Source organism: Molothrus ater, chromosome W, assembly GCF_012460135.2.
Source record: "Molothrus ater isolate BHLD 08-10-18 breed brown headed cowbird chromosome W, BPBGC_Mater_1.1, whole genome shotgun sequence".
Taxonomy (NCBI): Eukaryota; Metazoa; Chordata; class Aves; order Passeriformes; family Icteridae; genus Molothrus; species Molothrus ater.
In genome coordinates, this window is record NC_050510.2 from 1,711,881 (window position 1) to 1,723,714 (window position 11,834).

Here is an 11,834-nt window from a genome sequence, read left to right on the forward strand (position 1 = left end):
GAGGCCTCTCAGCTTCTCAGGAGAAAAATCCTAGCAAAAGTATTTTTCAGAAAATATGTCCATGACAATATATCACCAATAGTGTCCGGTTCGGCTGTCTGTCTCTGCCCCGACACGGGTAGGGTGGTTCTTGGGTGGCACGCGTTTCAAAGGACGAGTCTGGACTCTTTAGCTTTTCGATCTTCAGATTGTTTATTGTTTCTTATCTACAAAATTTTCTGTCTGCCCAACAGAGGTCTGACCTGCAAGGCAGCCAAAGGCACTCTGACCACCCACGGGGCGGTCATGTCTTTTTATACTAATATCTACGTACATAATATTTACCTTTATTTCCCAATGCTTTTCACCCATGTTAGCAAGTGCACCTTCACCATAAACCAATCCCCAAGTGCCAACATCACCACAGACGATGGAAGACAAGAAGAAGAAAGAAGAAGGACGAGACACGCCCTGATCCCTCCATCTTGTCTCCATAACCCCCCTGTACCAAAAACCTTAAAGTTTATATTTCACCCTATAAATGTGTCCCTTTTTACACCCTTCACTCTAAAGTGATTCTCATGTCCTCAAACTGCTGTCACTTCTGTGGATGGATCAAAATCAAGCCACCAAACACTCCTGGCAACATTCCAGGATTTCCGAGACCCCCAAGGGTTCTCTCGGTAACTCTGGACATCCGGAGTGATGTGCTGAGTTCCCACACAATAGCTTAAATACTTTACTATCATCCAGTGTCCGCAATTGCTGGGAAGCCCCGTTTTGCAGCGAGGACCTGGAGAACCCTGCCTGGCAATTGGGAAAATCCTACGCAGTGCTTCCACCTGTAGGTGAGATTTTCAGTTAGCCAAAAAAAAGGGGACCCAGCTTTTATAGGCCCAAAATGACAAGTCTAAATAACTTGTTTACCTTTTTGTGCAGAAAACATCTGGTCCTGATGGCCCACTTCCAGACCAGTTGAGACCAAGGCTTGGCCAGAGCCCAGGCCACGGCTGGGAGGGTTTTGCCTAAAATATTCTACTAACAAGTCTCTAGGGATATCTGTTGGATTTCTTGATATATCCTACACTAGGTTGTACAAATGTCTCTACAACAGCTGGTTTGGCATTAGGAACAACTAATATAAATGTTTTAATGATCTTTTTTTAACTAAAGAACCTTGATGGTATTAATAGCATCATGTTCAAGATTCATCTTGTAAGTCAACTCAGGCTCAGGCCTGCTGTTCAGGCCTTAGCATATCAGTGGCACCAGTTGGCCAGGGGCGGCTGGTCACCCTGAGACTCTGTAGGAGCCAATCAACAACGAGAAGTCCCCATATCAAAAATCACCATTGGACCATAAGGCACATAAAGAGTGCATGAAGAATGGATGCATAGACTGAGATTAAAAAGCCCAGGGACTCTTTTGTTCAGGGTCCCTCCCCAGAGGCACCAACTCAAGCTGTTTTTTTGTTGCTGCACCATGATTAAATTACTTAAAGGAACCAAAGGTCTGAGGCTCTGCTATGGGAAACCTGGGGCTGAGCCGGTGAGGGCAACTTGTCTGACTATGAGAGTGGTATGTAGGGAGTTGTTACAAATGAGAGGGGAGAGCCTTAGATGAGTCCCTGCCTTTGCCCAGATTTCTGGCAGTAGACAGCAGCTTTATTGAGGTGGCCAGCACCCCAAAATCTACTCTCACTCACAAGTTCTTAATAATGACCAATCAGGTCTATTACAGCATTAACTATTTATTGAATAGACACAAGGAAAACAGACATAAGACTTTAACAGATTTACTTACTACACAGGATAAACAAAAGAAACACTACTAGTAGGTTCATAAGACAGTGCACGATAATAAAGGTACCTATGTTAAAGCTAGTGAAGAAATAGTATCGATTAGGAGCCAGTGTCACTTATGAACAAATTACAGTGGTGTGCAAGGACTCTCCTTCCTCTCAATCCCCTGGGAAGTAACTCGTTACCAACATCTCAGCATCGAGGAGCTCTCCACACACTCAGAGAGTGTATAAGACATTTCTGATTTAATTAAAATTATAGTGTCTTTTTATAGTTTGTAAAAGTGCTTGGGTCTGTCAGTCACAATTTTTGCTTATCCTTTCCCATGCATTCAAGGCAGGATGTTTATTGCTGGCTAAGGTTGTTTTCAGACGAGATAATTAATTACAAGACAAACCATTAGGCCTTAGTGAGCCATGTGGCAGGAAGCAGAAAAGCTTCTGCTGTATCAGGGGTGAAAGGTCCTGTCACAGGAGTCAAGTGGGGCACCCATCAGTTCACTGAAGCTGCTTGCCACAAAGGGAATTTAGTCCCAGCAGTTAAAGACTTAAAAACACATGGCCGGACGAAATGGCTGCTGCGTGTAGCCATGCCATTCCCCGTGGCCGAACTGCCTTAAATGCACCCCTGGCACCAGCACTGTTCCCGAGAGAGCTGTCCCCCGCAGCCCCCCTGTATGGTGGGGCCCCTGCACGTAGCTGGATGGAGGGGAGCAGGGGGGTCCTGGCAACACCAGAGGGTCTGGTGCCGGCACCTCGCAGATGCTATCCCATGCCTGCCCCACAGAGCTGCTGCAGGGGCTTGTACCACACCGCCACTTTGGGGGGGCAGCCTGTGACCATGACTCAGTCTCATGCTGCTCCTGAGACCGCCTCCCCCACCGTTGGAGCCACGCACGCCCCTCATCACCATGGAAATGCCCAGACCGCCCCTGCCCAGAGCTGGTTGGCTCAGCCTACAAATTGCGCCCACGGCCCCTCCTCCGCTGGCCACGCCTGCCTGCCACTGCAACACGGGGGTGGAACCCAAGATGACGTCACTACAAATGCCCGGATGTTGCCACTACATCACTCCTGGAAATACACTGGAACTAGGAAACCTCAGCACTATGACACAGAGCCCTGCTCCCAGCTCTGGCCCCAGCCCTGCACCTGCCACTGCCGCAACACCATGGCATCTGCAGCCAAGGTTTCAACCAGCTGAGGAAGCCCCTGCAACCCTGATGACACCAGCTCAAGCCTCTTCGATGTTCCAAGCAGAAAACATTCCCACCTGAGACCCAGTAATCTTCTGAATGGAGGTAAAACAAAAGGCGATAGAATGTGGAGATATAGAGGGGGCTGAACCAATTTCTATACCTGTGTGTTCACCATCATCAAAGAACTGGCAGCAGGGTATGGGAAAAATTGCAGCATTCCCAGTCGTACGAGGTAATGGGACAACCCCTGACAAATACGTACCCTTTATTTGGCAAATCCTTTCAGAGCTACGCAAACTAGCTGCTAAACATGGGCTAGGGTCGCCTGCTGTTGTAAATATGCTTTGATTTATAACTGCTAGTGAATTATGATATGAAGCAGATTGCAAAATTACTCTGTACTCCAGTACAATATATGGCGTTTGCATCGAGCTGGAAATTTTATGCAGAAGATCAGGGACTGCTAAACTCAAGAGCTTCACAGCAGGACCCATGTTTTGGGGCAGGGATCTCTCAACTTACGGGACTGCTCACCATTGAAGACCCACAAACCCAAGCACATTTGAACCCCTTTATTCTAGCCCAAGCAAAGGATTAGGCAATGCAAGCTCTAACAAAAATCACAAATATGTCTGTACCTACCCAAAGTTATTTAAGTATGAGTCAAAAACCAGACAAATTATATATGCAGTTCATAGAACATTTGCAAGATGCTATGGAAAAACAGATATCAATCAGCAAAGCAAGGACCCAATTAATACTGCAGCTAGCACAAGATAATGCAAATGTAGACTGTAGAAAGATTATAGATGCCTTACCTAAAGAGAATCCCTCCCTAGAGGATATGATAAATGCATGTGCTAAGGTTGGGACTGGATCTCATAACATGGATATGTTAGCTAGTACTATTACAGTTGCTGTTAAACAAATTCCCCAGTGCTACAAATGTGGACAACAAGGCCATGTGAAAGCAAACTGTCCACACCAGTCCATACCACAGGGGACACTTCAAGGACAGAGGGGTATTGTTGGGAAGGATGAAAGTTTGACAAGAAAGTCTCACAGATATGTATGCTTGGCAGAAAGATTTTTGAATGTAGAATCTGAAGAAGAAATAGAAATGAATGCAAGTTTTGATATAGAATAAAAGAATTGCTGAACCAGTCTTGCTGGACAACTAAGGCAAAGGTTATGTCGAGATGGAAAGAGGTTTTATGACTTAGAGCAAAGGATAAGCTGACCATAAGCAAAAAGTGTTTTTAACAAGCAGAAAGATACCACAGGCAAACAAGACTGCTGATGTTGCAAGTAGAAAAAAGGTCTCAGAATTCTCCATTGCTAGAAAATTGAAAAACAACTTCTAGCTTAAACTGTAACATACTGTGGAAACCTAGGGCACCGGGAATATTTCTCTGTCTGCTCTGGGGTGCCCTGACCCCCAGGGGAGCACTGACTTTGACCCTCATTCATGGAGAAAGTTTCCTAAACTTCAAGATACACTAGAATCCACTAAAGTGTGAAGTAGATTGTAGAGAGTAGTGTAGGTGTATCACTTAGGTGAGAAATTTAGGTTTTGGGATTTTTAGTATGTTGTAGGTGGAAGAAAGATGGAGGGCACAGGGTGTCTTCCTGGGTTTCTTCTTCATGCTTCTTCTTCCTCCTTCTCTTTGAGTTTGGGTGGCATTTTGTAATTGGGTGGAAAAATCCGTATTGCAGGCTTTTAGGGATCAGGTATTGGGTTAAAAGGGGAAATAATCTAGGTGTTAGTTTTTAATTGGATAGTTTAGTCTTAAAAGACCTTGTAACAAGAGATTGTTAGCCATTTTTCCAGTGCTTTTTCAGTGCTCTGAGCCTGGCGTGGACAGCATGCAAAACTTTAGATAAGATAATAATAAACACGAACCTGAAGACTGAAAAAACCCAGTACATCTCTCTTTCCTGACACAAAACCACTCCAGGAGGGTCTCCCCCGACAGGGGACCCCCCTGGGAGGGCCCAGCCTGAGACCCAGAAGTCAAGGAAGCGGCAACAGGTACCCCGACACATACTAACTTTTTGTGATTGGAGAATAGTAACATGAATATGGTAATTATAGTAGTTATGATAGGCAATAGGTAAAAGTAAAGGTATAGATTGGTTCTTATGTATTAAGATGCTCAGCAAAGAAAAGTATATAATGCATTGTAACCAAAATGAAAGGGTCTTCAGGCTTGTCTGCAGCTGGAGCTGACAACTGTAGGCGTAGACTCTGTCACCCATGATCCTGGACTGCTGTAACATCTTGGATACAATAAACTGCATTTTGAAGGGCCGCCTGGAGTCCCACATCTCTCATTCAGGCCCTTACTGGGTATGAATGCAAACTGTCACGGATGTGGGAGATTAGGACATGCAACAAAAGAATGCTGATCCAAATTTCCTGTTAATGGTCAATCTCTCAAGGACCAGGGAAACATGTGACGACACAAGCATTTTACCACCCTCCAGTACAAGCCTGTGTGACCAACTCACAGCCAGGACAAGAGGGACAACTAGAATGGATGTATCCACCTCAATCCCAATAACCATAAACTCATTACAGGTACATGAAGTCCCTCTTGAGGCCCAGGAGCCCATAGGGAAAGGACAGAGTGCTCTTCTTATAGGGAGATCCAGTGCCATGCTACAAGGCATCGATGTGCACCCCAGTGTCATAGATGCCGATTTTACAGGACAAATACAAGCCATGGTATCAACCCCTGCTCCATCCGTAACTATCCCTGCTAAAACCAGAATCGCATCACACAACTTATTCCTTTTAAGTCTTCTGTCTTCTGTCAAAGCAGATTCTATGGAGCAAGGAGACATAGGCTTCGGATCAACAGGACAGCCCCAGGCGAACTGGACTCAGGTTGTGGGAGATCAATGACCTAACATGGATTGTACTGTTGTGATGCCTAAGGCACAGTCTTTGCAGATAAAGGTCAGTGGGATGATTGACAAAGAGGCAGATGTCACCATCATCTCTGCCAACATATGGCCTTCATCATGGCCTACTACACCTGTGGGATCTGCTGTTGCTGGCCTTGGAGGGACCACACAGAGCTGCTTGAGCAGCAATCCTGTGCTAATCAAAAATCCTGAGGGCCAAACAGCTACAATATGGCCATACATCACTGCTGCACCTCTTAACCTGTGGGGGAGGGATGTTTTATCTGCCCGGGGAGTTTGGGTAGGGACAGATTTTTAACAGGGGCCACTGTGTTAAAGGGTGTAAGGTGGCCCACACCAGATCTGAAATGGCTTACAGCTCAGCCTGTGTGTGTACTACAGTGGACTCACAAGAAAGAAAAGCTAGATGCCCTAAAATCATTAGTACAAGAACAACTAGCTCAAGGACACTTAGAGCCATCTATGAGTCCCTGGAACACCCCTGTATTTGTTGTAAAATAAATCTGGTCAATGGAGGTTGCTCCATGACCTAAGAAAGATCAGTTCAGTCATGGAGGGCATGTGTGGATGCCATGGGACAGAGAGAGAGAAACGGCAAGCGTTTCTCACAGCAGCTTGTAAGAACTTTCAGGGAGTTGTAAAGATGTGATAACTTGTTAGTATAAACAATCTGCAGGTGGTGTTTTTCTACTTCGTCTTTCTGTTCTTCTCAAGGATGGTGTATGAGGAAGGTGTTTTTGTTAACTAGCCAATCAAATAGAATGTATTGTATTACTCTATATAAACCGTGCAGTTCTCTTGAATAAAACCTTCTTTTGCTCTTTCTACAATACTGCCTCTCACCTGTTCCTGTGTCATTCTCAGTGCAAAAGTGACAGGCATGGGGGCCTTGCAAGCTGCTATGCCTTCTCCCACAATGATACCTGCCTCCTGGGACATCCTGATAGTGGACCTGAAGGATTGTTTTTTCACTATTCCACTGCACCCAGATGATACCCCAAAGTTTGCTTTTACAGTGCCTTCCATCAATAACACTGCACTAGTGCTATCAATGGCGTGTTCTTCTGCAAGGGATGTGAAACAGTACCACAATCTGTAAATCGTACATTGCACAGGCACTCTCATCTGTGAGAGAACAGTTTCCAGGGGTGTACTGTTATCACTACATGGATGACATTTTGATTGCAACCCAAAAAAAAGGAACTTTTGCAGATTCAGCCAAACCTGCTGCAAGCATTAAAATAATTTGGGCTGCAGGTAGCACCAGAGAAGGTGCAAAAGCAAGCTCCCTGGAAATATTTGGGACTCAAAATAATGAACCAAACAATACAGCCACAAGCAATTCAATTTTTGACCAAAATTGAAACTTTAAATGATGCATAGAAACTTTTGGGTACTATCAACTGAGTCAGATCATATCTAGGGATAACCAATTCACAATTAGCACCCTTATTCGACCTCCTGAGAGGGGCTCCTGACTTGACTTCCCCCAGAAAATTAAGCCCAGTGGCAAAAGCTGCTCTCCAAACAGTAGAGCAAGCTGTCACAAACAGACAAGCCCACTGAATATGCCCAGAGGTGTATATCACTGTATTCATTTTCATTGTTAATTCTCATATTACTGGTATTATTGGGCAGTGGAACACACACTGGCTTGTCCCTTTGCACATTCCAGAGTGGGTATTCTTACCTCACCAACCAAAAAAGACGGCACCTACTGTCTCTGAGCTAACCGCACCGTTAATCATCAAATGTCATCACAGGTGTCTGCAATTGAATGCCAAAGATCTTTCCCAAATTATTATTCTTACAACACGAGCAGTTTGAATGGTGTCTTGCTAACTGTACAGCTTTGCAATGTGCTTTGCAAAATTTTACTGGACAAATCACTTACCACTTACCAAGCCATAGACTGCTAAAGTTAAGCGGCAAAACCACACTATCTCTAAAACCCCTGAACAGCCGAACACCCTTAAAAGCTGTTACAGCGTTTACTGATAGTTCTGGAAAAATCAGAAAGGCCATTGTGACATGGAAAGAGGAAGGTGAGTGGCAAACGTTGGAGGGATATGAGAATGGATCACCTCAATTAGAGCTACGTGCTGTAGCTATGGCTTTCCAACGTTTTCCCCACACTCCTCTAAATGCTGTAACTGATTCTGCGTATGTGTCTGACATCATACAAAGATTAGACTGAACACTACTAAAGGAAATTAATAATGCACAACTATTTAATTTACTCAAAACTCTATGCCTCACCATCCAATCCAGAATTTGCCCATATTACATCCTACATATCAGGAGTCACTCAAATTTACCAGGCTTTATCTCAGAGGGCAATGCCAGAGCAGATATGCTAGCTAGCCCTGCTTGGATGGCACCACCACCAGATACACTGGCAGAAGCAAAGGCATCACATGATTTTTTTCCACCGAGGCGCTCGAGCCTTACAACGGCAATTTCAGCTGTCAAACACAGAGGCTTGCAATATTGTTTGCACCTGTGCAGACTGCCAAGGCTACGCTGCACCACTGCAGATGGGAATAAACCCTTGTGGACTGCATGCTTTACAAATCTGGCAAACTTATGTCACACACATCCCTGAATTTGGCCGTTTAAAATATGTGCATGTCTCAATTGATATCTTTTCATCAGCAACATGGGCTACAGTGCACACAAGAGAAAAAGGTCGGGATGCCATTGCATGCTGGCAATCAGCTTTTGCAGCTTTGGGCATCCCTCACACTATCAAAACTGACAATGGCCTGGCATACACCTCACAGAAAACTAGGAAATTTCTACAGATCTGGGGTGTGTCACACCAAACCGGTATTCCCCATTTAGCAACAGGACAAGCAATAGTGGAAAGAGCACATGGTGCTTAAATGGTATACTTAATAAACAAAAGGGAAGTATATGTGGTGAGACCCCACAGGATAGAATAGCTAAAGCCATATACACGCTAAATAATCTAACAGTATTGGAAAAGTCCTAGAACACAGTTATTCTGAATCATCTCTTATCACTACAATCATCTAGCGATGTCCAGATACCTAAACCCAAGGTAATGGTGAAAGACCTCCTTACCAATACATCAGGGGGTGAATGGACTGAATTAATACTGCGGAGTTTAAGTGATGTTAAGTTCTGTTAAGTTTCAGTGATGTTAGGTTTAGGTTCTGTTAATTTGAAGTTCAGTTAAGTTCTGTTAAGTTTAATTTCTGTCCAGTTTAAGTGTTGATAAGTTTAAGCGAAGTTAAGTGTTGTTCAGTTTAAGTTCTATTATTTTAAGTTCTGTTAAGTTGGATTAAGATTAATTTTTGTTCAGTTTTGGTGATGTTAATTTTAGGTTCTGTTAGGTTTACTTTCTGTCATGTTTAGGTGACGTTAGGTTTGACTGCAGTTAATTTTCTGTTGAAATATGCTCATTTAAATTGAAAGATACAGTTCTTTTGTTGTAGAGATAAGATGGAACCGACTGAAGCAATTGTGATGGGGAATTGGTAAGCATCTGTTTAAGAATATAAGGTAATAGGTTGTGTAAAGATATGTGCAGATGTGGTTTATTAGATCCTTAATTTTGTCAAAGAGTCCATGGGTGTAGATGTTCTACACTGGTCAACATAATTATTCATAAAAATCTTTGCTGCTTTATCTTCCATAGGTAGCACAGAAGAATGAGTAGCAATTCCAAAGTATGGATATTATTAATTGTAAGCTGTTTAGTGCTTTCTTTCTTGCTTTTATTTTGCTTTATTGTCATATATGCATAGATGTGTGGAGAAATATAATCTCATTTTTTTAGAACAGTTACTGTTGCTGTAATAATGATTCTGAATATGTTGTTAATGCCATAGTGTGATTTCACTGACCTTTTATAATGAGCAGTATCCATAAGATATTATTTGATGTTACACATATGCATTTCTTTGGGTTGTTTGCAGTTTGTTCATGGTACCATTGACTACTCAGCTAAAGGACAAAGCCAACTGCTTTACAAACTTTCACATACTGTTGTGTAGCTATCTGCAAGACATGTATAATTTTAAGAAACTTTCCCAACTGCTATCAATAGAGGCTTTTTTATAGGATATGTTAGGGAAACCAGTCCAGTTAAGGCCTTGGCTCTCACCAAGCCCTGGCCCTAGCTGGTCTGAAGTAAGCCAGCAGACCCAGGTGTTTCTGCACTAAAAATGTAATCAGGTCACTTTGCTTGCTGATTTGGGCTTATAAAAGCTGGACCCCCTTTCAAGGCAAACTTGGAAACCTTGTCCGGGAATGGATCTCCAGGTCCTTGCCAGCTATTGCAGACTCTGGGTGATGGTACAGTATTTAGGCAATTGATGATATATCGTTCTAAATCACTATCCTTTCTCTTGTGCGCTACTGAATACATGTATTGCCCTGCTTATTTTTACTTGGTGTGAGTTTATTGTTTTATTACATGTATTGTCTTACTTTAATGTTGTCGTCATGTTCATAGTAAGAGATGGAGGCAGCCTGCCAACTGCCTTGTGTCCCACTGCACTCACCATCATATTATTGTGTTCCAGCTGACCTTCTTTGGTTGTTCCCTGTTCCATGCTTCCAGAAGGACATTCAGTAATGTCAAAGTCAGCATTTCCAGCTAATGGACTTCCTCCTGCCTAAACAGCACAGCCCTTGAACTCCAGCCACATGAGCTTTGGAACAGTAGCCATTTAATTCCACTCCCTGTGGACATTGGATGCCATCTTTTTGTTCTCCTATGCTGCAGGTCTCTGTCAGTGGCATGGTTGTTTTTGATGGGTTTCTATTGACTGTGACCTGTATTCCATGTATCTTATCCTGTGTCCAGCAGATGACCAGTAATAGTCTTAATAAGATAATGGCTTTACAGGTGCAGACCGTTTTGGCATTAGAGTACATGAACCCTTTGCAGAAAAAACAAAGAAAGGGGAAGATGTTGCAGATAGGTAGAACCTTACAAAATTAAGGCCTTGTAAAATCATGGCTCACTCCTGTTACTTTCTCTAGGTAGAAAAGGACTATGGGAATGACTCAGCTGAATTAGAGGTAGAAAAAAAAGTTATATAACCATTACATGTTCACATCGTGGTGTATGGTGGTTGGTTGGATTATATTTGTTGTATTTTAAAGGTATGTAACTCATAAAGGCCTAACTGCTTAAAAAGACCTGTTTTTTTACAATAAAGGTTCTCTTTTGCACCTGCCTGTGGGGGGTCTGTGTCACTCTGTTTCGTTACACTGATGGACATCAGTGACAAGTGGTTTCCCTCAGGGGTCCATATTGGGACTAGTGCTATTCAATGTCTCTATCAATGACAGTGGAATTGAATGCACCCTCAGCAAGTTTGGAGAATGACACCAAGCTGAATGGTACAACTGACACATCTGAAGGACAGGATGCCATCCAGAGGGACCTGTACAAGCTTGAGAAGTAGGCCCATGGGAACCTCATCAGGTTTAAGAAAATCAAGTACAAGGTGATGCATCTGGGTTGGGGCAATCCCCAGGATCAATACAGGCTGAGGCATGAATGGATTGAGAGCAGCCCTGCTGAGAAGGACTTGGGGTTGCTGGTGGATTATTATGAACAAGTGTTTGAGATCACTTAAAAAATCACTGGCAAGGGTATTGATTTGTAGAAAGAAAAAGACTCCACAACTTTGTAAAAGTTTTAAAGTCGGTATGTTTATTACAGTGCTGGACACATGTGGGGATCGCTCCCCTTAAAAGATATGCATACCCCTAAGAACTCCCGATCCTTTTTCTATTTTCCTTACTAATCTATATGCATAGAATTTCACAATAGGTTCATACGTATTCATTTAACTGATTTCACATTACACTTGCAGCTAGTTACACTTGCAGCTAGTTACTCTTGCAGCTAGTTTTTTATTAGAAAGTACAGAAAGAACTCC

At 43.2% G+C, this 11,834-nt stretch overlaps 1 long non-coding RNA gene across 1 annotated transcript; it reads left to right on the forward strand.

Moving 5' to 3' along the window:
- Nucleotides 1-2,838: 2,838 nt before the first annotated feature.
- LOC118701557 (uncharacterized) lies at nt 2,839-11,124 on the forward strand. The gene is made up of 2 exons (XR_004982556.1): nt 2,839-3,081; nt 10,464-11,124. It is a non-coding gene; the product is annotated as an uncharacterized LOC118701557 (long non-coding RNA).
- Nucleotides 11,125-11,834: the final 710 nt, after the last annotated feature.